General features: G+C 46.6%; 1 protein-coding gene and 1 pseudogene across 2 annotated transcripts in view; both read right to left on the reverse strand.

Moving 5' to 3' along the window:
* PTER (phosphotriesterase related) overlaps positions 1 to 27,685 on the reverse strand; it is a 414,219-nt gene that overhangs the window by 130,686 nt on the left and 255,848 nt on the right. The gene's annotated exons all lie outside the window — the stretch shown is intronic.
* Positions 5,058 to 5,176, reverse strand: LOC134930114 (5S ribosomal RNA; annotated as a pseudogene).

Raw genomic sequence — 27,685 nt, forward strand, 5'->3', positions numbered from 1 at the left:
GCGACTCAGTAAATAGTACTAAGGTGTCTCTATATATCTGGCCAAGTGTGCCAGTAATATGCCTGATCCCAAAATCCCCCTAATACCCCTGCGCCTTCAATGGTGGAGAGATGTATTACAGGAAAATCTGGAGAGAAACAGGAAAAACATGAAGCATGGTTTAATATGTCCCCATGCTCACAGAATATCACAAAGTGCAAACATTTAACTTATGCAGCAGATTATACTTAAATGTATATATGCCATCCTGTTACTTATCTATACAGCGCTGCTGGCTCTGTGTTAGACCATACACCCTGGATAAAGAAGTGTGTGCCTCCCTCTCTCCCCCGTGCTCCGTGTACCGCTACTCTGTATCCGGAGACCGCTGCTATGACTCCGGAAGTGCCATACAATATGCCGCATGGAGCCGTGGAGCGGCTATGCACCAGCGTGGCTGAGCATGGCGGGAGAGGTGTTCACAGCGGCGCTGAAAGCGGCGGCTGGCGGCTGCGGGCAGCGCACGGCATAATATACAGAAACAATAATCCCACACAGCGGGGCGGCAGCATGAGCTGACCGCCCCAAACACATACCTGGACCCTGTGGTGAGGGCAATGACGGGGCTTCTCTGCAAGCACTGTCAGCCTTTTACTGCAGGTGTCCTGCACGTGGAAATGAGGGAGCTCTTCTAGAGAGGTCCGACACCCACAGCTGCATGAGCAGCTTTCACTATCCCAAACCCTCGCCTTCTTGGAAGGGGGAAAGTGATGTTTTCAAAAATAATCAAAGAGAAAAATCAATAATTGTGGATCCACTTCCACAAGCCTAGTTGCTCTGTGAGCACCGAAAAAACACTGAGGTACTCTGGGATATGGAGGGGAGGTATAGTCAAAGTTTAACTGTTCAGTGCCTAGTTCCAGTGGAACCGTCCATATCCCAAGAGTACTCCAGTGACCCCTAGTGGATGAAAAAGAAATACTGTAGTTCCTAGTACATGTGTAAATACTATTTTAGCTCATGAAGAAATATACAGGTATCTGCAGGGACTCCAGTACTAACGGTGCACACACACTTGATGAGAAAATGAGCGACGTCGCTCATTTTCACCCTTCCAGAGCGACTTCGCTCACTTTCTCGGCAAGTGTGTATGCCGCCGCTGGCCAGAGATGCGCGGCTCCGCGGGTCATTAAAGACCCTCGCTATCGGCTGTGCAAGCAGCTCAATTTGGACTGTCGTCCAAGTGTAGCCTGCAAGGCTCGGCCGCTGCGTGATGTCACTGAGTGATATGAACGTCATATCGCTTAGTGTGTGTGCTCTGCCGCCAAACGCACCCGCCAGGGAGGGGAAACACTTGTCGACATTGCTCATAGAGCATGTCGCCTTTAGAAGTGAGGAAAAAAACCATAATGGGTGAAAGTTTCCCTATATCAGGGTTTTTCTGTACATGACATAATCAGGCTTTTTGGCTACCGGTTAGGTTGCACAGTAAGCATAGTGGTTAGTACTATCGTGTGTGTAATGATGACAATATAGAAAATACTGTTCACAAACAGGCAATGCATTGTGGGAATACTGTGGTTTTAGCACACCTACTGGCTTATTACAGTCAATGGCCCTCATTCCGAGTCGTTCGCTCGGTAATTTTCATCGCATCGCAGTGAAATTCCGCTTAGTACGCATGCGCAATATTCGCACTGCGACTGCGCCAAGTAATTTAACAATGAAGATAGTATTTTTACTCATGGCTTTTTCTTCGCTCCGGCGATCGTAGTGTGATTGACAGGAAATGGGTGTTACTGGGCGGAAACACGGCGTTTTATGGGCGTGTGGATAAAAACGCTACCGTTTCCGGAAAAAACGCAGGAGTGGCCGGAGAAACGGGGGAGTGTCTGGGCGAACGCTGGGTGTGTTTGTGACGTCAAACCAGGAACGACAAGCACTGAACTGATCGCAGATGCCGAGTAAGTCTGAAGCTACTCAGAAACTGCTACGAGGTGTGTAATCGCAATATTGCGATTACTTCGTTCGCAATTTTAAGAAGCTAAGATTCACTCCCAGTAGGCGGCGGCTTAGCGTGTGTAACTCTGCTAAAATCGCCTTGCGAGCGATCAACTCGGAATGAGGGCCAATGTTTGCTTAATTGCTCCGAAATTCCCTATCATGTTGAATTATTCCCCAGCTCTCTCACCAGGCACTATTAATTGCACTAATAAGACCTATTCTTTCTAGTTGAATCAAGATGAACCACAACATTTTAGAGGTCATTTGTTAACAAATTTTTCACTTAAACAATGTTTTTTTTTTAAATTGTTCAGGTTTTGGAAATAATGGTTTTAACTGTGTATATCAATATAAATGAGATATCCCACATCGCAAAGAACAGACAAAGTAACACTGCAAAAAGCCTACAAAAATAGATTCTTGTACAATGCATTGTAAATCTTAATAAAATAATCTATGTTGTTTTGTACGCGTGTTCTTTACATAGAAACATAAAAACATAGAATTTGACGGCAGATAAGAACCACTTGGCCCATCTAGTCTGCCCTTTTTTTAACCATATTTTTATCTCAAAACTTATTTGATCCTTATTTCTTTGTAAATATATCCTTATGTCTATCCCATGCATGTTTAAATTGCTCTACTGTCTTAGCCTCTACCACCTCTGATGGGAGGCTATTCCACTTGTCCACTACCCTTTCTGTGAAGTAATTTTTCCTCAGATTTCCCCTGAACCTCCCCCCTCCAGTCTCAGTGCATGTCCTTGTGTCCTATTTCTTCTCTTCATTTGGAGAATGTTTCCCTCCTGGACTTTGTTAAAACCCTTGATATATTTGAAAGTTTCTATTATGTCCCCCCTTTCCCTTCTCTGCTCCAAACTATACATATTGAGATTTAAGCATACATCCCAACTGTCCCGATTTTCGCGGGACAGTCCCATTTTTTTGGTACTGTCCCACCCACGGGCCGCAGTGTCCCGCAGTGAGGGGGGGCAGTTGGAAGGCTCCGCACAGTGTCATTCACTGGAGTCAGAGGAAGAGGGAGCATGCCAGCAGCTCACAGAGCGTTGGGCATGCCCCCTTCAGTGATGAAAACGGGGCATGGCTCATGATCGCGGGCCCTCCCACAAAGCCACACCCCCATTTCCATAGCCCCCCCGCGCGCAGATGTCCCTCCTTACCCAGACATAACATTGGGAGGTATGCCTTAAGCAAAATGTTTAAAGAGAAGTTTATGTCACACATTGTTACAAAATCAAATCACAAAGGGGCAGGTTTATCACCATCCGTATCGGGCCAACAACAAAAAAAAAATTATTTTGGTGCCTGGAATGTTAGTATTGATTTTGGTTATATTGGGCATGCTAATTCCAAATACGAAAACAGTTTTTCTCTATCAGCTATACTTTTTGCACATGCCCAGGACGCAGCATATCACCATCTGGGCGACCTTCAGTCTGAGTAGGACATCATTCATCTTGGTTGTCAGAAACTTTCTGGGTAATCACAAAGCTCAAAACTATGCTGAGCTAGCAAACAACATGCTCATTAATTTCAGAGACCTTGCAGGTAATATGAGCATAAAAGTTCATTACTTACAAAGCCACTTGGACCATTTCTCAGAAAATTTGTGTGACATGAGCGAAGAGCAAGGTGAAAGATTTCACCAGAACATTAAAACAATGGAAGATCGCTACCAGGGAATATGAGATATACATATGATGGAAGATTACAGATGGAATTTACAAAGAGACTGTCCAAACAAGGGGCCTAATTCAGATCTGATTGCTGCTGTGTGTTTTCGCACAGTGGCCCTCATTCCGAGTTGTTCGCTCGCTAGCCGCTTTTCGCAGCAGTACACACGCTAAGCCGCCGCCCTCTGGGAGTGTATCTTAGCTTAGCAGAATTGCGAATGAAGTATTCGCAATATTGCGAAAAGATTTTTCTGTGCAGTTTCTGAGTAGCTCGAGACTTACTCTGCCAGTGCGATCAGTTCAGTGCTTGTCGTTCCTGGTTTGACGTCACAAACACACCCAGCGTTCACCCAGACACTCCTCCGTTTCTCCAGCCACTCCCGCGTTTTTCCCAGAAACGGTAGCGTTTTTTCACACACTCCCATAAAACGTCCAGTTTCCGCCCAGAAACACCCACTTCCTGTCAATCACACTCCGATCACCAGAACGAAGAAAAAACCTCATAATGCCGTGAGTAAAATACCAAACTTCTTAGCAAATTTACTTGGCGCAGTCGCAGTGCGAACATTGCGCATGCGCAATTAGCGGAAAATCGCTGCGATGCGAAGAAAATTACCGAGCGAACAACTCGGAATGAGGGCCAGTGGCCGATCAGATCCGAACTACATATGCACCACAATGCGCAGGCACATCGGACGGCAACAACACGCATCGGTGGTCAGCGACAGGATGGTGCGAATGATCCATTCGCACGGCCGTTTGCAAGGTGATTGACAGGAAGAGGCCATTTGTGGGTGGCAACTGACCATTTTCAGGGAGTCAAAGAAAGGAGAAAAAGAAGGCTCTTGTGTGGGTGCACTCTTAATTAAATGAAATAAATTTCAATAATTTTTAAATGATCATAAACAATACTGGTAAAACATAACTTTATTTAAATGTTAATTAAAAACGATATGATTGCCCATTACAGAATGTATGATCCAAAATAAACATGTTAAGGATAAGGTATACATTTAAAAAAATTAAAAAAATGTTCTGGTCCTGTCTCACGGAATGTGATACGAAAGGCTGTAGACACTTCAAAGTCTTACAGCCATTTCAGCCCGACCAGTACAGACAATCTGTATTAATGAGACCACCATGTGGTCAGTTAGGTATTAGGTCTGTATTAAGAGGGTCAGAGTAATTTATGAGACAGAACAAAGTTCATACCAGTCACTAGAAAATTGCACAAGTGTGTTAGGGTTATGAAAAATTAATGCTCGTCTAGAAGATAGATTGATTGTTATATGCAGTACCAAGGAAAGGTTGGTGAAAAATAAGGACAAGTGGTGATACTGCTGTTGGTGTCACATAACACACATCATATGAAATGATTCATACTCTACAACACTGGGTATTCCCTGTGAGTCTCCTCCTCAGGTACTAACCCAGCCCAACACTGTTTGGCTTCCAAGATCGGACGAGATCGGGCACTGGCAGTGTAGTTTGATAGTAGAGAAAATGGGTGGGTCGGACACCAATGAGAGTGCACCTAAAAATAGTGTGACAGTTTAGTCACATAGGTAAAGATGTGGATCTGCTTTCTACGTTAGGCTGGATACATCAAATCCCACATCCGTGGTATTGTGCACCCTGGATCGTAGATGAGAGTCCACGGAAATAAAGAGATGAAAACAGAGATCACCAAAATTATATACAATGTATGTTGGAATAGTCGTAGAAAAAGAAGGTTACTGCAATAAAAAATTTATGCAAATCATGTTAATTATACACACTTGTAGCACATGATTAATTCTTACACAAACAGGATACAAACTGTGCACTGGTATGGAGTCCCTATATCGGTTGACTGAAGTATCTCAGAATAACTCAATAATAGAAGTTCCTGTTGTTGGCACCGTGTGCCTGTGTATACAGGAAAGGCTGGTATTAGCCTAGGAAATCAGCCAGAGTAACAACCTGTGCAGTGTATTCATATAAACAGTGTGGATGACCAAGAAAAAGAGGGAACGCACATAAATTGGCTTTGAATGAGCCTAAGAAAAGGAGGGGACACAACTATATTGGTTTTGAATAGGCTTGTTAAAGTCCAGTATGATTAGACACTATTGTCAATAAATACGAGAGTAGGTTAATAAATGTAGGTCACCCCTAAAGTGACACTGAATAAAGAATAACAAGATATTGTTGCAAGCACAGTTAGTGTGCATGACCTGCGTGTGTCCAGCGATGAAGGTGTAATTCCATGTGCTGGAGCTAGTACCGGTAGACCCGCTATGTCAGGAAAATGCGTTTCACCACGCAGGGCTTGTTCACTTCCTGGGTATGACAGCGAGTAAACAGGGAGTATAAAAGTGCCTCACATGGAGGCATAAGCCAATCAATGCCGGACATCCTCCATACGGGAGGAGCATCATAAAATAAGATTTTAAACCTACCGGTAAATCTTTTTCTCTTAGTCCGTAGAGGATGCTGGGGACTCCGTAAGAACCATGGGGATAGACGGGCTCCGCAGGAGACATGGGCACTTTAAGAAAGACTTTAGGTATGGGTTTGCACTGGCTCCTCCCTCTATGCCCCTCCTCCAGACCTCAGTTAGAGAAACTGTGCCCAGAGGAGACGGACAGTACGAGGAAAGGATTTTTGTTAATCCAAGGGCAAGATTCATACCAGCCACACCAATCACACCGTATAACTTGTGATATACTAACCAGTTAACAGTATGAAAACAACATAGCATCAGTCCAAGACCGATGAAACTATAACATAACCCTTATGTAAGCAAAACTATACACAAGTCTTGCAGAAGTAGTCCGCACTTGGGACGGGCACCCAGCATCCTCTACGGACTACGAGTAGGTAGGTTTAAAATCTTATTTTCTCTTATGTCCTAGAGGATGCTGGGGACTCCGTAAGGACCATGGGGATTATACCAAAGCTCCCAAATGGGCGGGAGAGTGCGGATGACTCTGCAGCACAGATTGAGCAAACAGGAGGTCCTCCTCAGCCAGGGTATCAAACTTATAGAACTTTGCAAAGGTGTTTGAACCCGACCAAGTAGAAGCTCGGCATAGTTGTAGTGCCGAGACCCCTCGGGCAGCCGCCCAAGACGAGCCCACCTTCCTAGTGGATTGGGCCTTAACCGATTTTGGTAACGGCAATCCAGCCGTAGAATGCGCCTGCTGAATCGTGTTACAGATCCAGCGAGCAATAGTCTGCTTTGAAGCAGGGGCGCCAACCTTGCTTCTGTTTTTCTGACTCTAGCCATTCTGGCCATGTAAATTTTCAAAGCCCTGACTACATCAAGGGACTCGGAATCCTCCAAGTCTCGCGTAGCTACAGGCACCACAATAGGTTGGTTCATATGAAAAGATGACACCACCTTAGGCAAGAATTGAGGACGGGTCCGCAATTCCGCTCTATCCATATGGAAAACCAGATAGGGGCTTTTATGAGACAAAGCCGCCAATTCCGACACTCGCCTAGTCGAAGCCAAGGCTAATAACATGACCACCTTCCAAGTGAGATATTTTAACTCTACCGTTTTAAGTGGTTCAAACCAGTGCGACTTAAGGAAACTCAACACCACGTTAAGGTCCCAAGGCGCCACCGGAGGTATAAAAGGAGGCTGAATATGCAGCACTCCCTTCACAAAAGTCTATATTTCTGGGAGAGAAGCCAATTCTTTTTGAAAGAAAATGGATAAGGCCGAAATCTGAACCTTAATGGAGCCTCATTTTAGACCCAAATTCACTCCAGTCTGTAGGTAGTAAAGGAAACGGCCCAGATGGAATTCTTCCGTAGGAGCATTCCTGGCCTTACACCAAGAAACATATTTTCGCCATATACGGTGATAATGTTTAGCTGTCACGTCCTTCCTAGCCTTTATCAGCGTAGGAATGACCTCATCCGGAATGCCTTTTTCCGCTAGGATCCTGCGTTCAACCGCCATGCCGTCAAACGCAGCCGCGGTAAGTCTTGGAACAGACAAGGCCCCTGTTGCAACAGGTCCTGTCGTAGAGGAAGAGGCCATGGATCTTCTGTGAGCATTTCCAGCAGATCCGGATACCAGGTCCTTCGTGGCCAATCTGGAACAATGAGAATTGTTCTCACTCCTCTTTTTCTTATTATTCTCAACACCTTGGGTATGAGAGGAAGAGGAGGAAACACATAGACCGACTGGAACACCCACAGTGTCACTAGGGCGTCTACAGCTACCGCCTGAGGGTCTTTTGATCTGGCGCAATACCTCTGTAGCTTTTTGTTGAGGCGGGACGCCATCATGTCTATCTGGGGCAGTCCCCACTGACTTGCAATCTGTGCGAAGACTTCCCGATGAAGTCCCCACTCTCCTGGATGCAGGTCGTGTCTGCTGAGGAAGTCTGCTTCCCAGTTGTCCACTCCCGGAATGAACACTGCTGTCAGTGCGCTTACATGATTTTCCGCCCAGCAAAGAATCCTGGCGGCTTCCGCCATTGCCACTCTGCTCCTTGTGCCGCCTTGGCGGTTTACATGAGCCACTGCGGTGATGTTATCTGATTGGATCAGAACTGGTTGGTCGCGAAGTAAGGTCTCCGCTTAACGTAGGGCGTTGTATATGGCCCTCAGTTCCAGGATGTTGATGTGAAGACAAGTCTCTTGAGTTGACCAAAGACCTTGGAAGTTTCTTCCCTGTGTGACTGCTCCCCAACCTCGGAGGCTCGCAACCGTGGTCACCAGGATCCAATCCTGAATGCCGAACCCGCGGCCTTCTAGAAAGTGAGCACTCTGCAGCCACCACAGGAGAGATACCCTGGCTCTGGGGGACAGGGTGATCAACTGATGAATTTGTAGATGTGACCCGGACCACTTGTCCAGTAGGTCCCATTGGAAAGTCCTCGCATGGAACCTGCCGAAGGGAATGGCTTCGTATGATGCCACCATCTTTCCCAGGACTCGAGTGCAGTGATGCACTGACACCTGTTTTGGCTTCAATAGGTTCCTGACCAGAGTCATGAGTTCCTGAGCTTTTTCTATCGGAAGATAAACCCTTTTCTGGTCTGTATCCAGAATTATGCCCAAGAAGGTCAGACGAGTCGTAGGAACCAACTGCGACTTCGGGATATTGAGAATCCAGCCGTGTTGCTGTAACACCTTCAGTGAAAGTGAGACGCTGTTCAACAACTGCTCTCTTGATCTCGCTTTTATGAGGAGATCGTCCAAGTATGGGATAATTGTGACACCCTGCTAGCGCAGGAGCACCATCATTTCCGCCATTACCTTGGTGAAAATTCTCGGGGCCGTGGAAAGCCCAAACGGCAACGTCTGAAATTGGTAATGACAATCCTGTACCGCAAATCTCAGGTACGCCTGATGAGGTGGATACATGGGAACATGAAGGTACGCATCCTTTATGTCCAGAGATACCATAAAATCCCCCCCCTTCCGGGCTGGCGATGACCGCCCTGAGCGATTCCATCTTGAACTTGAACCTTTTCAAGTATAGGTTCAGGGATTTTAAATTTAAAATGGTTCTGACCGAACCGTCCGGTTTCGGGACTACAAACAGGGTTGAGTTATATCCCCTCCCTTGTTGAAGTAGGGGAACCTTGACCACCACCTGTTGAAGATACAATTTGTGAATTGCATTTACCATTATCTCCCTTTCTGGGGAAGAAGTCAGCAGGGCCGATTTGAAAAACCGGCGAGGAGGCACCTCTTCAAATTTCAGCTTTTAACCCTGAGAACAATTTCTATTGCCCAGAGATCCACCTGTGAATGAACCCAGATGTGGCTGAAAATTCGAAGACGTGCCCCCACTGGGGTGGACTCCCTTAGCGGTGGATTTTGTAGAGGCCGGGGAGGACTTCTGTTCCTGGGAACCAGCTGTGTTGTGCAGCTTCTTTCCTCTGCCCTTACCTCTGGCAAGAAAGGACGCACCTCGTACTTTCTTGTTTCTCTGTGACCGAAAGGACTGCATCTAATAATGTGGTGCTTTCTTAGGCTGTGAGGGAATATAAGGCAAAAATTTTGATTTACCAGCTGTAGCTGTGGAGACCAGGTCCGAGAGACCTTCCCCAAACTATTCCTCACCCTTGTAAGGTAAAACCTCCATATGCCTCTTTGAGTCGGCATCACATGTCCATTGCCGGGTCCATAGGACTCGTCTAGCAGAAATCGACATAGCGTTGATTCTAGAACCCAGTAGGCCAATGTCTCTTTGAGCATCTCTCATATATAAGACAGCATCGTTAATATGACCCCGGGTCAATAAAATGGTACCCTTATCCCGGGTATCAATTTCCGTCGAGAAGGTACCTATCCACGCTGCTACAGCGCTACAAACTCCAGTCGACACTATTGCCGGTCTGAGTAAGGTACTAGAATGTGTGTAAATGGACTTTAAGGGAGCCTGCTGTTTGCGATCAGCAGGATCCCTGAGGGTAGCCATATCTTGGGATGGCAGATTTACTCTTTTGGATAAGCGTGTCCACGCTTTTTTCCCCCCTTGGGGAAGATTCTCACCGTATCCTGTCCTTAGTCGGGAAAGGATACACCCTAAGAATCCTTTTGGGAATCTGCAGTTTCTTGTCTGGAGATTCCCAAGCCTTTTCAATAACTCGTTCATGAGATGGGGGAAAGGTTACCTCAGGTTTCTTTACCCTATACATGTGTACCCTCGTGTCAGGGACAGGGGGTTTCTCTGTGATATGCAAAACTTCTTTTATTACAATAATCATATATTGAATACTATTTGCCAATTCTGGCTGTAATTTTGCATCATCGTAGTCGACACTGGAGTCAGAATCCGTGTCGGCGTCAGTGTCTACTATTCTTGATAGTGGGCGCTTTTGAGACCCCGGAGGTCCCTGTGACATAGGGGAAAGGCAGGGTTTGACGCCTGTACATTCCCTAGACTCAGTGCAATAAATTCACATTAGCACTAAAACATTCCACATATCCAACCAGTCAGGTGTCGGTGTTGCAGACGGAGACACCACAGTCATTAACTCCACCTCCTCCCTATGAGAGCCTTTCACCTCAGACATGCCGATACACGCGTACCGACACACCACACACTCAGGGAATCCTCTTATCTGAAGACAGTTCCCCCACAAGGCCCTTTGGAGAGACAGAGAGAGAGTATGCCAGCACACACCCAGCGCTATATGACCCAGGAAAATAAACACACAATATGTTTACCCAGATAGCGCTGTAATCTTTATTTTTGCGCCAAATTATGTGCCCCCCCCCCCTTCTTTAAAACCCTCTTTCACTGTGGATAAGCAGGGGAGAGTCCGGGGAGCTTCCTCACAGCGCTGTGCTGTGGAGAAAATGGCGCTGGTGAGTGCTGAGGAAGAAGCCCCGCCCCCTCAGCGGCGGGCTTCTGTCCCGCTGAAATATATAAAAAACTGGCGGGGGCTCTTTATATATACAGTGCCAAGCTGTATATAACTTCTTTTGCCAGAAATTGAGGTTATATTGCTGCCCAGGGCGCCCCCCCTGCGCCTGCACCCTTACAGTAACTGCCGTTTGTGTGTGCTGTGTGGGAGCAATGGCGCACAGCTTAACTGCTGTGCGTTACCTCAGTGAAGATCTGAAGTCTTCTGCCGCCTCTGAAGTCTTCTTTCTTCTCATACTCACCCGGCTTCTATCTTCCGGCTCTGTGAGGAGGACGGCGGCGTGGCTCCGGGACGAAGGACGAACTCCAGGGTGAGACCTGTGTATTCCGATTCCCTCTGGAGCTAATGGTGTCCAGTAGCCTAAGAAGCAGAGCCTTGAAACTCACAGAAGTAGGTCTGCTTCTCTCTCCTCAGTCCCACGATGCAGGGAGTCTGTTGCCAGCAGGCTCCCTGAAAATAAAAAACCTAACAAAATACTTTCTTTCAGGAAACTCAGGAGAGCTCCCTGTAATGCACCCAGTCTCCTCTGGGCACAGTAGTAAACTGAGGTCTGGAGGAGGGGCATAGAGGGAGGAGCCAGTGCACACCCATACCTAAAGTCTTTCTTAAAGTGCCCATGTCTCCTGCGGAGCCCGTCTATCCCCATGGTCCTTACGGAGTCCCCAGCATCCTCTAGGAAGTAAGAGAAATGATGTTAGTTTCCCATAGGTCCGCGCCACTGACGTCAGTGGCTGTGGCCGGATAGGAATAACCGCGTCACCTGACGGACGCTGACGGGGCCTAGTTAAAAGAGGGCAGATTGTGCCCATATTGGAACGGGAAAGGGGAGTTTAATTGCATGAAACGGGAATATAGCTATGCGGATTGCAAGTCACATATAAGTATAATTAAAGGGTTTTCAATGAAAATTGGAAATAACGCTTGCCTCAAAGAGAAATTGTTACTTTTAATATTAAACTGGCATCTACTATAATGCTGACAGTCATAGCAGCTGTTAATTCATGTGACCGGCCATTCTGATATTGGACAAATAGTCATCACTGGGGCATTGGCATATTTCCCATAGATCTGTGCCGCTGACGTCAGCGGCTAATGCTGGATGGGAGCAAGAAAGCCAGTGATGTGTTAAAAGGTCACATGCAGCACATGGCGGATGCTGGCGGGGCCATCATGAAAGAGGGCAGATTGTGCCCATATCAGATCAAGGACAGAGAATTGAATTACACAAGACGGAGATGAAATTAAGTTAATTATAAGTAGCATGTAGATATACAAGAAGGGTTTAATGGGAATTAAAAATGAAGAATGCCTCAGGGGAAAATATTTTATTAAACTGGCATCCACTATCTTGTTATCAGTCATATCAACTGTTAGTTGATGTCACTTCGCATCCCTATATCAGACAAAAAGTCACATGATAAATGTGCGTGGGGCCATATTGAAGGTGGGCAAGTCATGCCCTAAAATCAAAGGGGAGGGAAATGGGAGAAGAAAAGGTGAAACGGGAATATGAAATGAGAAATAGAATAGTTGTTGGATTAACCTGAGTGATGAAATTTAAAATTAGTGAGAGTATTAATATAAGAAAATTAATGTAAATAATAGTGATAAAACTAATTCTAAAAAGAATAGATGTGAATATAAATATAAAAGTGAAGGATAATGCTGTGGTGTATGCAGGTGTATAAGTGTTAGTGAAGTTGTGAGGGAGGGATATGCCACCAATTGTGGATTAATGGAGTGACATAATTGGTGAAGGTGGACTGCTGGGTGTAAAAATGAGGGTTGACTAGGATGTGGTAAAGTGAAAGTGAGTGAGAGTCTGGCATAATTACAAGTTGGGAAGGGAAATATTGATGATTTAATGCAAAATTGTCCAAATTTTTGGTTCCACCATTTAAGATTCTGACTTCTTTGTCTGGCGGGCTCAAGCGTTTTCAGGGAGGGTGTCTGACGTCAGCTCCGGCCCCGATCATCAAGATTCAATCGCTCTGGAAGAGTAAGTCCTGGGCTGCGCAGAGACTGCACAAAATCACTTTGTGCAGCTCTGCTACACATAGGAACGCACACTTGCGCAGCAATTTTACAGTCCTCCTGTAGGCTGCAACTATCTGATCGCAGGACAGCAAAAAACGCAGCCAGCGATCAGATCTGAATTAGGCCCTAAGGGGGTCATTCAGATCTGATCGCTGCTGTGCGTTTTCACACAGCGGGTGATCACATCTGAACTGCGCATACGTATGCACTGCAATGCGCATGCACATCGGACGGGTACAACGGGCTTCGCCAGTCAGCGACGGCATTGTGTGAAGGAACCATTCGCACGGGCGTTTGCAAGGAGATTGACAGGAAGAGGCTATTTGTGGGTGGCAACTGATCGTTTTCAGTGAGTGTCCAGAAAAACGCAGGTGGGCTCAGACGTTTTTAAGGGAGCGTGTCTGACGTCGGCTCTGGCCCCTGATCAGCAGGGTTCAATCACACTGGAAGCGTAAGTCCTGGGCTGTGTAAAGACGGTACTAAATCAGTTTGTGCAGCTCTGCTACACATGCGATCGTACACTTGCACAGCTAAAATACACTCCCCCTGTAGACTATCTGATCGCAGGGCAGCAAAAAACGCAGCCCAGCGATCAGATCTGTATTAAGCCCCAAGTCCATCCAAGAATGTTCTAGAAAAGAAGCTTCCTCAACTAATTTTCTTTTAATTTATGGTTTCATTTTATTATTTTGAAGAAAAAGTGTTATTTGAGTCACAATAGTGTTACTGTAATGTTAGTAAGCTTGGTCTATCAGTACTGGGGCACCCCAGGGCTGTGTCCTCTCATCCCTTCTCCCTGTACACTAATGACTGTTCCTCTGAGTCCCAGTCAGTTAAAATCATTAAATTTGCAGACAACACCACCGTCATCGGCCTCATAAAAGAAAGGGACGAATCGGACTACAGACGGTAAGTGGATCGGTTGGCCCGGTGGTGCAGCTGTAACAACCTGGAGCTCAACCCGCTTAAAACCGTTGAGATGGTAGTAGACTTTAGGAAGAAACCAGCTGAAACACCTCCACTTATCATAGCTGACAGTGCGGTGCCGCTAGTGGACTCCTTCAAGTTCCTGCAGTGGCGTAAGTTTGACCCAGTTGCCCGGAGGCAAGATAAATATTGGTACCGCCCTATTTCCTATATCAAGATAAATGTGTGTGTGTGTGTGTGTGTGTGTGTGTGTGTGTGTGTGTGTGTGTATGGAGTGTTCTGAAAAAAATGTATATACTGTATTTATACATTTAGTTGTCTTTTATTTTAAATCACACATTTCTTAGCAGTCATAACCAGGATTAGAACCCATGACCTGTTACACTGACAGCAGACATTTTACTGATGGAGTTATTTGCTCTTGTAGAGGAAGCATGAGAATTCTAATTATATGAAGTTACGTGTAATTGTCAGAGAAGTATCTTCATATAGTTAGAATTCTGATATTTCCTATACAGGAGCAAATAGCTTCATCAGTAAGGTGTCTGCTTCCAGTATAATAGGTTGTGGGTTCTAATCCTCGGTGTGACATTTGTAAAATGTGTATAATAAAGAGGGTGTGATTTGTAAGGTTCAGGGACCAGTGAGGAAGTCAGCCACTGAAAAGACAGCGGCAGCTATCAATTAACTTAATTCAATGGTGTCACAGAATGGGAGTAGAGGTGCCCCCTCAGAGCTGGAGCCCGGCGGCAGATGACTCCGTTGCCTCCCAGAGTTCTGCCTATGAGTTCCTGAGGACTACAATCTCTAGAGACCTCAAGTGGGGACCAAATGCAAATGCCACCATCGGAAAGGCGCAGCAGAGGCTGTTCTTCCTAAGGCAACTTAAGAAGTTTAACATCCTACAGAATCTTCGACTCCTCTTCTACTCCGCAATTGTAGAATCTGTCCTGTGTTCCTCGATTATCGTCTGGTATAGCTCCGCCAGCGAGAGAGACAAACGCAGACTCCAAAGAGTGGTAAGGTCTGCTGAGAAGATCATCGGAGTTGACCTTCCGCCTGTCCATGACCTGTACCTGTCCAGAGCCAAAACACGGGTGACTAGGTTAGTCCGCCTCACCCGGGCCATGGCGAGCTCAATCTGCTGCCATCCGGGAAAAGATACAGGGCCATTCCCACCAGAACCAATAGAAGCTTCAAAAGCTTCTTTCCTCAAGCAGTCCACCTGCTGAACTCCCGACAAATCGCTGGGTTGACTGACTGTCCTATCGCTCTACTCCGATCTTCTGATTGGAACAATCACCGTGTACTTTTACTTAAACTGAATACTGCATATATCCCCCCCCCCCGTCTTGTCTACGTGTGCAGCCCTGGCTGCTGCATTGTAAACCGAAAACAAATTCCTAGTACACGCAAGTGTACCTGACCAATAAAGTTATTTCTGATTCTGATGGTACTAAAATATTCTAGAAAATATTTTTAGACTATGTTTTTTTAACATTGTGTTTTATTATGTGAATCGTAGGTCTAATATGAAATAGGGTAACACAAATCAGACAATGTTTATATTTAAAAAATTAGAGCACACCGAATATACATAAAATCAGCTCAAAAATCCTCTGCACCAAAACACATAGACACATGCAGGGAAAAATCTTACGAGTAAGCTCTGTTCCTGCGATGCCACCCCGCGGCCTTATTGGGGCATTTTACATAGAGATGAGCGCCTGAAATTTTTCGGGTTTTGTGTTTTGGTTTTGGGTTCGGTTCCGCGGCCGTGTTTTGGGTTCGAACGCGTTTTGGCAAAACCTCACCAAATTTTTTTTGTCGGATTCGGGTGTGTTTTGGATTCGGGTGTTTTTTTCAAAAAACACTAAAAAACAGCTTAAATCATAGAATTTGGGGGTCATTTTGATCCCAAAGTATTATTAACCTCAAAAACCATAATTTACACTCATTTTCAGTCTATTCTGAATACCTCACACCTCACAATATTATTTTTAGTCCTAAAATTTGCACCGAGGTCGCTGTGTGAGTAAGATAAGCGACCCTAGTGGCCGACACAAACACCGGGCCCATCTAGGAGTGGCACTGCAGTGTCACGCAGGATGTCCCTTCCAAAAAACCCTCCCCAAACAGCACATGACGCAAAGAAAAAAAGAGGCGCAATGAGGTAGCTGTGTGAGTAAGATTAGCGACCCTAGTGGCCGACACAAACACCGGGCCCATCTAGGAGTGGCACTGCAGTGTCACGCAGGATGGCCCTTCCAAAAAACCCTCCCCAAACAGCACATGACGCAAAGAAAAAAAGAGGCGCAATGAGGTAGCTGTGTGAGTAAGATTAGCGACCCTAGTGGCCGACACAAACACCGGGCCCATCTAGGAGTGGCACTGCAGTGTCACGCAGGATGTCCCTTCCAAAAAACCCTCCCCAAACAGCACATGACGCAAAGAAAAAAAGAGGCGCAATGAGGTAGCTGTGTGAGTAAGATTAGCGACCCTAGTGGCCGACACAAACACCGGGCCCATCTAGGAGTGGCACTGCAGTGTCACGCAGGATGTCCCTTCCAAAAAACCCTCCCCAATCAGCACATGATGCAAAGAAAAAGAAAAGAAAAAAGAGGTGCAAGATGGAATTGTCCTTGGGCCCTCCCACCCACCCTTATGTTGTATAAACAAAACAGGACATGCACACTTTAACCAACCCATCATTTCAGTGACAGGGTCTGCCACACGACTGTGACTGATATGACGGGTTGGTTTGGACCCCCCCCAAAAAAGAAGCAATTAATCTCTCCTTGCACAAACTGGCTCTACAGAGGCAAGATGTCCACCTCATCTTCACCCTCCGATATATCACCGTGTACATCCCCCTCCTCACAGATTATCAATTCGTCCCCACTGGAATCCACCATCTCAGCTCCCTGTGTACTTTGTGGAGGCAATTGCTGCTGGTCAATGTCTCCGCGGAGGAATTGATTATAATTCATTTTAATGAACATCATCTTCTCCACATTTTCTGGATGTAACCTCGTACGCCGATTGCTGACAAGGTGAGCGGCGGCACTAAACACTCTTTCGGAGTACACACTTGTGGGAGGGCAACTTAGGTAGAATAAAGCCAGTTTGTGCAAGGGCCTCCAAATTGCCTCTTTTTCCTGCCAGTATAAGTACGGACTGTGTGACGTGCCTACTTGGATGCGGTCACTCATATAATCCTCCACCATTCTATCAATGTTGAGAGAATCATATGCAGTGACAGTAGACGACATGTCCGTAATCGTTGTCAGGTCCTTCAGTCCGGACCAGATGTCAGCATCAGCAGTCGCTCCAGACTGCCCTGCATCACCGCCAGCGGGTGGGCTCGGAATTCTGAGCCTTTTCCTCGCACCCCCAGTTGCGGGAGAATGTGAAGGAGGAGATGTTGACAGGTCGCGTTCCGCTTGACTTGACAATTTTGTCACCAGCAGGTCTTTCAACCCCAGCAGACCTGTGTCTGCCGGAAAGAGAGATCCAAGGTAGGCTTTAAATCTAGGATCGAGCACGGTGGCCAAAATGTAGTGCTCTGATTTCAACAGATTGACCACCCGTGAATCCTTGTTAAGCGAATTAAGGGCTGCATCCACAAGTCCCACATGCCTAGCGGAATCGCTCCCTTTTAGCTCCTTCTTCAATGCCTCCAGCTTCTTCTGCAAAAGCCTGATGAGGGGAATGACCTGACTCAGGCTGGCAGTGTCTGAACTGACTTCACGTGTGGCAAGTTCAAAGGGCATCAGAACCTTGCACAACGTTGAAATCATTCTCCACTGCACTTGAGACAGGTGCATTCCACCTCCTATATCGTGCTCAATTGTATAGGCTTGAATGGCCTTTTGCTGCTCCTCCAACCTCTGAAGCATATAGAGGGTTGAATTCCACCTCGTTACCACTTCTTGCTTCAGATGATGGCAGGGCAGGTTCAGTAGTTTTTGGTGGTGCTCCAGTCTTCTGTACGTGGTGCCTGTACGCCGAAAGTGTCCCGCAATTTTTCTGGCCACCGACAGCATCTCTTGCACGCCCCTGTCGTTTTTTAAAAAATTCTGCACCACCAAATTCAAGGTATGTGCAAAACATGGGACATGCTGGAATTTGCCCATATTTAATGCACACACAATATTGCTGGCGTTGTCCGATGCCACAAATCCACAGGAGAGTCCAATTGGGGTAAGCCATTCCGCGATGATCTTCCTCAGTTGCCGTAAGAGGTTTTCAGCTGTGTGCGTATTCTGGAAAGCGGTGATACAAAGCGTAGCCTGCCTAGGAAAGAGTTGGCGTTTGCGAGATGCTGCTACTGGTGCCGCCGCTGCTGTTCTTGCGGCGGGAGTCCATACATCTACCCAGTGGGCTGTCACAGTCATATAGTCCTGACCCTGCCCTGCTCCACTTGTCCACATGTCCGTGGTTAAGTGGACATTGGGTACAACTGCATTTTTTAGGACACTGGTGAGTCTTTTTCTGACGTCCGTGTACATTCTCGGTATCGCCTGCCTAGAGAAGTGGAACCTAGATGGTATTTGGTAACGGGGGCACACTGCCTCAATAAATTGTCTAGTTCCCTGTGAACTAACGGCGGATACCGGACGCACGTCTAACACCAACATAGTTGTCAAGGACTCAGTTATCCGCTTTGCAGTAGGATGACTGCTGTGATATTTCATCTTCCTCGCAAAGGACTGTTGAACAGTCAATTGCTTACTGGAAGTAGTACAAGTGGGCTTACGACTTCCCCTCTGGGATGACCATCGACTCCCAGCGGCAACAACAGCAGCGCCAGCAGCAGTAGGCGTTACACGCAAGGATGCATCGGAGGAATCCCAGGCAGGAGAGGACTCGTCAGAATTGCCAGTGACATGGCCTGCAGGACTATTGGCATTCCTGGGGAAGGAGGAAATTGACACTGAGGGAGTTGGTGGGGTGGTTTGCGTGAGCTTGGTTACAAGAGGAAGGGATTTACTGGTCAGTGGACTGCTTCCGCTGTCACCCAAAGTTTTTGAACTTGTCACTGACTTATTATGAATGCGCTGCAGGTGACGTATAAGGGAGGATGTTCCGAGGTGGTTAACGTCCTTACCCCTACTTATTACAGCTTGACAAAGGGAACACACGGCTTGACACCTGTTGTCCGCATTTCTGGTGAAATACCTCCACACCGAAGAGCTGATTTTTTTGGTATTTTCACCTGGCATGTCAACGGCCATATTCCTCCCACGGACAACAGGTGTCTCCCCGGGTGCCTGACTTAAACAAACCACCTCACCATCAGAATCCTCCTGGTCAATTTCCTCCCCAGCGCCAGCAACACCCATATCCTCCTCATCCTGGTGTACTTCAACACTGACATCTTCAATCTGACTATCAGGAACTGGACTGCGGGTGCTCCTTCCAGCACTTGCAGGGGGCGTGCAAATGGTGGAAGGCGCATGCTCTTCACGTCCAGTGTTGGGAAGGTCAGGCATCGCAACCGACACAATTGGACTCTCCTTGTGGATTTGGGATTTCGAAGAATGCACAGTTCTTTGCTGTGCTGCTTTTGCCAGCTTGAGTCTTTTCATTTTTCTAGCGAGAGGCTGAGTGCTTCCATCCTCATGTGAAGCTGAACCACTAGCCATGAACATAGGCCAGGGCCTCAGCCGTTCCTTGCCACTCCGTGTGGTAAATGGCATATTGGCAAGTTTACGCTTCTCCTCCGACAATTTTATTTTAGGTTTTGGAGTCCTTTTTTTACTGATATTTGGTGTTTTGGATTTGACATGCTCTGTACTATGACATTGGGCATCGGCCTTGGCAGACGACGTTGCTGGCATTTCATCGTCTCGGCCATGACTAGTGGCAGCAGCTTCAGCACGAGGTGGAAGTGGATCTTGATCTTTCCCTAATTTTGGAACCTCAACATTTTTGTTCTCCATATTTTAATAGGCACAACTAAAAGGCACCTCAGGTAAACAATGGAGATGGATGGATTGGATACTAGTATACAATTATGGACGGGCTGCCGAGTGCCGACACAGAGGTAGCCACAGCCGTGAACTACCGCACTGTACTGTGTCTGCTGCTAATATATAGACTGGTTGATAAAGAGATAGTATACTCGTAACTAGTATGTATGTATAAAGAAAAAAAAAAAAACCACGGTTAGGTGGTATATACAATTATGGACGGGCTGCCGAGTGCCGACACAGAGGTAGCCACAGCCGTGAACTACCGCACTGTACTGTGTCTGCTGCTAATATATAGACTGGTTGATAAAGAGATAGTATACTTGTAACTAGTATGTATGTATAAAGAAAGAAAAAAAAACCACGGTTAGGTGGTATATACAATTATGGACGGGCTGCCGAGTGCCGACACAGAGGTAGCCACAGCCGTGAACTACCGCACTGTACTGTGTCTGCTGCTAATATATAGACTGGTTGATAAAGAGATAGTATACTCGTAACTAGTATGTATGTATAAAGAAAGAAAAAAAAACCACGGTTAGGTGGTATATACAATTATGGACGGGCTGCCGAGTGCCGACACAGAGGTAGCCACAGCCGTGAACTACCGCACTGTACTGTGTCTGCTGCTAATATATAGACTGGTTGATAAAGAGATAGTATACTCGTAACTAGTATGTATGTATAAAGAAAGAAAAAAAAACCACGGTTAGGTGGTATATACAATTATGGACGGGCTGCCGAGTGCCGACACAGAGGTAGCCACAGCCGTGAACTACCGCACTGTACTGTGTCTGCTGCTAATATAGACTGGTTGATAAAGAGATAGTATACTCGTAACTAGTATGTATGTATAAAGAAAGAAAAAAAAACCACGGTTAGGTGGTATATACAATTATGGACGGGCTGCCGAGTGCCGACACAGAGGTAGCCACAGCCGTGAACTACCGCACTGTACTGTGTCTGCTGCTAATATATAGACTGGTTGATAAAGAGATAGTATACTCGTAACTAGTATGTATGTATAAAGAAAGAAAAAAAAACCACGGTTAGGTGGTATATACAATTATGGACGGGCTGCCGAGTGCCGACACAGAGGTAGCCACAGCCGTGAACTACCGCACTGTACTGTGTCTGCTGCTAATATAGACTGGTTGATAAAGAGATAGTATACTCGTAACTAGTATGTATGTATAAAGAAAGAAAAAAAAAACACGGTTAGGTGGTATATACAATTATGGACGGGCTGCCGAGTGCCGACACAGAGGTAGCCACAGCCGTGAACTACCGCACTGTACTGTGTCTGCTGCTAATATATAGACTGGTTGATAAAGAGATAGTATACTCGTAACTAGTATGTATGTATAAAGAAAGAAAAAAAAACCACGGTTAGGTGGTATATACAATTATGGACGGGCTGCCGAGTGCCGACACAGAGGTAGCCACAGCCGTGAACTACCGCACTGTACTGTGTCTGCTGCTAATATAGACTGGTTGATAAAGAGATAGTATACTCGTAACTAGTATGTATGTATAAAGAAAGAAAAAAAAACCACGGTTAGGTGGTATATACAATTATGGACGGGCTGCCGAGTGCCGACACAGAGGTAGCCACAGCCGTGAACTACAGCACTGTACTGTGTCTGCTGCTAATATAGACTGGTTGATAAAGAGATAGTATACTACTAATATTATATGTACTGGTGGTCAGGTCACTGGTCACTAGTCACACTGGCAGTGGCACTCCTGCAGCAAAAGTGTGCACTGTTTAATTTTAATATAATATTATGTACTCCTGGCTCCTGCTATAACCTATAACTGGCACTGCAGTAGTGCTCCCCAGTCTCCCCCACAATTATAAGCTGTGTGAGCTGAGCAGTCAGACAGATATATAATATATATAGATGATGCAGCACACTGGCCTGAGCCTGAGCAGTGCACACAGATATGGTATGTGACTGACTGAGTCACTGTGTGTATCGCTTTTTTCAGGCAGAGAACGGATATATTAAATAAACTGCACTGTGTGTCTGGTGGTCACTCACTATATAATATATTATGTACTCCTGGCTCCTGCTATAACCTATAACTGGCACTGCAGTAGTGCTCCCCAGTCTCCCCCACAATTATAAGCTGTGTGAGCTGAGCAGTCAGACAGATATATATAATATTATATATAGATATTATGATAATAGATGATGCAGCACACTGGCCTGAGCCTGAGCAGTGATGAGCGGGTTCGGTTTCTCTGAATCCGAACCCGCCAGAACTTCATGGTTTTTTTCACGGGTCCGAGCGACTCGGATCTTCCCGCCTTGCTCGGTTAACCCGAGCGCGCCCGAACGTCATCATGACGCTGTCGGATTCTCGCGTTGCTCGGATTCTATCGCGAGACTCGGATTCTATATAAGGAGCCGCGCGTCGCCGCCATTTTCACACGTGCATTGAGATTGATAGGGAGAGGACGTGGCTGGCGTCCTCTCCGTTTAGAATTAGAATAGATTAGAGAGACACTTGATTTACTAATTTTGGGGAGCATTAGGAGTACTCAGTAGTGTACAGTGCAGAGTTTTGCTGATAGTGACCAGTGACCACCACTTTTATTTATAATCCGTTCTCTGCCTGAAAAAAGCGATACACAGCACACAGTGACTCAGTCACATACCATATCTGTGTGCACTGCTCAGGCTCAGGCCAGTGTGCTGCATCATCTATTATCTATATATAATATTATATATATCTGTCTGACTGCTCAGCTCACACAGCTTATAATTGTGGGGGAGACTGGGGAGCACTACTGCAGTGCCAGTTATAGGTTATAGCAGGAGCCAGGAGTACATAATATATTATATAGTGAGTGACCACCAGACACACAGTGCAGTTTATTTAATATATCCGTTCTCTGCCTGAAAAAAGCGATACACACAGTGACTCAGTCAGTCACATACCATATCTGTGTGCACTGCTCAGGCTCAGGCCAGTGTGCTGCATCATCTATATATATATTATATATCTGTCTGACTGCTCAGCTCACACAGCTTATAATTGTGGGGGAGACTGGGGAGCACTACTGCAGTGCCAGTTATAGGTTATAGCAGGAGCCAGGAGTACATAATATTATATTAAAATTAAACAGTGCACACTTTTGCTGCAGGAGTGCCACTGCCAGTGTGACTAGTGACCAGTGACCTGACCACCAGTATATAATATTAGTAGTATACTATCTCTTTATCAACCAGTCTATATTAGCAGCAGACACAGTACAGTGCGGTAGTTCACGGCTGTGGCTACCTCTGTGTCGGCACTCGGCAGCCCGTCCATAATTGTATATACCACCTAACCGTGGTTTTTTTTTCTTTCTTTATACATACATACTAGTTACGAGTATACTATCTCTTTATCAACCAGTCTATATATTAGCAGCAGACACAGTACAGTGCGGTAGTTCACGGCTGTGGCTACCTCTGTGTCGGCACTCGGCAGCCCGTCCATAATTGTATATACCACCTAACCGTGGTTTTTTTTTCTTTCTTTATACATACATACTAGTTACGAGTATACTATCTCTTTATCAACCAGTCTATATATTAGCAGCAGACACAGTACAGTGCGGTAGTTCACGGCTGTGGCTACCTCTGTGTCGGCACTCGGCAGCCCGTCCATAATTGTATATACCACCTAACCGTGGTTTTTTTTTCTTTCTTTATACATACATACTAGTTACGAGTATACTATCTCTTTATCAACCAGTCTATATATTAGCAGCAGACACAGTACAGTGCGGTAGTTCACGGCTGTGGCTACCTCTGTGTCGGCACTCGGCAGCCCGTCCATAATTGTATACTAGTATCCAATCCATCCATCTCCATTGTTTACCTGAGGTGCCTTTTAGTTGTGCCTATTAAAATATGGAGAACAAAAATGTTGAGGTTCCAAAATTAGGGAAAGATCAAGATCCACTTCCACCTCGTGCTGAAGCTGCTGCCACTAGTCATGGCCGAGACGATGAAATGCCAGCAACGTCGTCTGCCAAGGCCGATGCCCAATGGCATAGTACAGAGCATGTCAAAACCAAAACACCAAATATCAGTAAAAAAAGGACTCCAAAACCTAAAATAAAATTGTCGGAGGAGAAGCGTAAACTTGCCAATATGCCATTTACCACACGGAGTGGCAAGGAACGGCTGAGGCCCTGGCCTATGTTCATGGCTAGTGGTTCAGCTTCACATGAGGATGGAAGCACTCAGCCTCTCGCTAGAAAACTGAAAAGACTCAAGCTGGCAAAAGCACCGCAAAGAACTGTGCGTTCTTTGAAATCCCAAATCCACAAGGAGAGTCCAATTGTGTCGGTTGCGATGCCTGACCTTCCCAACACTGGACGTGAAGAGCATGCGCCTTCCACCATTTGCACGCCCCCTGCAAGTGCTGGAAGGAGCACCCGCAGTCCAGTTCCTGATAGTCAGATTGAAGATGTCAGTGTTGAAGTACACCAGGATGAGGAGGATATGGGTGTTGCTGGCGCTGGGGAGGAAATTGACCAGGAGGATTCTGATGGTGAGGTGGTTTGTTTAAGTCAGGCACCCGGGGAGACACCTGTTGTCCGTGGGAGGAATATGGCCGTTGACATGCCAGGTGAAAATACCAAAAAAATCAGCTCTTCGGTGTGGAGGTATTTCACCAGAAATGCGGACAACAGGTGTCAAGCCGTGTGTTCCCTTTGTCAAGCTGTAATAAGTAGGGGTAAGGACGTTAACCACCTCGGAACATCCTCCCTTATACGTCACCTGCAGCGCATTCATAATAAGTCAGTGACAAGTTCAAAAACTTTGGGTGACAGCGGAAGCAGTCCACTGACCAGTAAATCCCTTCCTCTTGTAACCAAGCTCACGCAAACCACCCCACCAACTCCCTCAGTGTCAATTTCCTCCTTCCCCAGGAATGCCAATAGTCCTGCAGGCCATGTCACTGGCAATTCTGACGAGTCCTCTCCTGCCTGGGATTCCTCCGATGCATCCTTGCGTGTAACGCCTACTGCTGCTGGCGCTGCTGTTGTTGCCGCTGGGAGTCGATGGTCATCCCAGAGGGGAAGTCGTAAGCCCACTTGTACTACTTCCAGTAAGCAATTGACTGTTCAACAGTCCTTTGCGAGGAAGATGAAATATCACAGCAGTCATCCTACTGCAAAGCGGATAACTGAGTCCTTGACAACTATGTTGGTGTTAGACGTGCGTCCGGTATCCGCCGTTAGTTCACAGGGAACTAGACAATTTATTGAGGCAGTGTGCCCCCGTTACCAAATACCATCTAGGTTCCACTTCTCTAGGCAGGCGATACCGAGAATGTACACGGACGTCAGAAAAAGACTCACCAGTGTCCTAAAAAATGCAGTTGTACCCAATGTCCACTTAACCACGGACATGTGGACAAGTGGAGCAGGGCAGGGTCAGGACTATATGACTGTGACAGCCCACTGGGTAGATGTATGGACTCCCGCCGCAAGAACAGCAGCGGCGGCACCAGTAGCAGCATCTCGCAAACGCCAACTCTTTCCTAGGCAGGCTACGCTTTGTATCACCGCTTTCCAGAATACGCACACAGCTGAAAACCTCTTACGGCAACTGAGGAAGATCATCGCGGAATGGCTTACCCCAATTGGACTCTCCTGTGGATTTGTGGCATCGGACAACGCCAGCAATATTGTGTGTGCATTAAATATGGGCAAATTCCAGCACGTCCCATGTTTTGCACATACCTTGAATTTGGTGGTGCAGAATTTTTTAAAAAACGACAGGGGCGTGCAAGAGATGCTGTCGGTGGCCAGAAAAATTGCGGGACACTTTCGGCGTACAGGCACCACGTACAGAAGACTGGAGCACCACCAAAAACTACTGAACCTGCCCTGCCATCATCTGAAGCAAGAAGTGGTAACGAGGTGGAATTCAACCCTCTATATGCTTCAGAGGTTGGAGGAGCAGCAAAAGGCCATTCAAGCCTATACAATTGAGCACGATATAGGAGATGGAATGCACCTGTCTCAAGTGCAGTGGAGAATGATTTCAACGTTGTGCAAGGTTCTGATGCCCTTTGAACTTGCCACACGTGAAGTCAGTTCAGACACTGCCAGCCTGAGTCAGGTCATTCCCCTCATCAGGCTTTTGCAGAAGAAGCTGGAGGCATTGAAGAAGGAGCTAAAAGGGAGCGATTCCGCTAGGCATGTGGGACTTGTGGATGCAGCCCTTAATTCGCTTAACAAGGATTCACGGGTGGTCAATCAACCGTGTTGAAATCAGAGCACTACATTTTGGCCACCGTGCTCGATCCTAGATTTAAAGCCTACCTTGGATCTCTCTTTCCGGCAGACACAGGTCTGCTGGGGTTGAAAGACCTGCTGGTGACAAAATTGTCAAGTCAAGCGGAACGCGACCTGTCAACATCTCCTCCTTCACATTCTCCCGCAACTGGGGGTGCGAGGAAAAGGCTCAGAATTCCGAGCCCACCCGCTGGCGGTGATGCAGGGCAGTCTGGAGCGACTGCTGATGCTGACATCTGGTCCGGACTGAAGGACCTGACAACGATTACGGACATGTCGTCTACTGTCACTGCATATGATTCTCTCAACATTGATAGAATGGTGGAGGATTATATGAGTGACCGCATCCAAGTAGGCACGTCACACAGTCCGTACTTATACTGGCAGGAAAAAGAGGCAATTTGGAGGCCCTTGCACAAACTGGCTTTATTCTACCTAAGTTGCCCTCCCACAAGTGTGTACTCCGAAAGAGTGTTTAGTGCCGCCGCTCACCTTGTCAGCAATCGGCGTACGAGGTTACATCCAGAAAATGTGGAGAAGATGATGTTCATTAAAATGAATTATAATCAATTCCTCCGCGGAGACATTGACCAGCAGCAATTGCCTCCACAAAGTACACAGGGAGCTGAGATGGTGGATTCCAGTGGGGACGAATTGATAATCTGTGAGGAGGGGGATGTACACGGTGATATATCGGAGGGTGAAGATGAGGTGGACATCTTGCCTCTGTAGAGCCAGTTTGTGCAAGGAGAGATTAATTGCTTCTTTTTTGGGGGGGGGTCCAAACCAACCCGTCATATCAGTCACAGTCGTGTGGCAGACCCTGTCACTGAAATGATGGGTTGGTTAAAGTGTGCATGTCCTGTTTTGTTTATACAACATAAGGGTGGGTGGGAGGGCCCAAGGACAATTCCATCTTGCACCTCTTTTTTCTTTTCTTTTTCTTTGCATCATGTGCTGATTGGGGAGGGTTTTTTGGAAGGGACATCCTGCGTGACACTGCAGTGCCACTCCTAGATGGGCCCGGTGTTTGTGTCGGCCACTAGGGTCGCTAATCTTACTCACACAGTCAGCTACCTCATTGCGCCTCTTTTTTTCTTTGCGTCATGTGCTGTTTGGGGAGGGTTTTTTGGAAGGGACATCCTGCGTGACACTGCAGTGCCACTCCTAGATGGGCCCGGTGTTTGTGTCGGCCACTATGGTCGCTAATCTTACTCACACAGCTACCTCATTGCGCCTCTTTTTTTCTTTGCGTCATGTGCTGTTTGGGGAGGGTTTTTTGGAAGGGACATCCTGCGTGACACTGCAGTGCCACTCCTAGATGGGCCCGGTGTTTGTGTCGGCCACTAGGGTCGCTAATCTTACTCACACAGCT

This window comes from Pseudophryne corroboree, chromosome 5 (assembly GCF_028390025.1).
Source record: "Pseudophryne corroboree isolate aPseCor3 chromosome 5, aPseCor3.hap2, whole genome shotgun sequence".
In the NCBI taxonomy this organism is placed as follows: Eukaryota; Metazoa; Chordata; class Amphibia; order Anura; family Myobatrachidae; genus Pseudophryne; species Pseudophryne corroboree.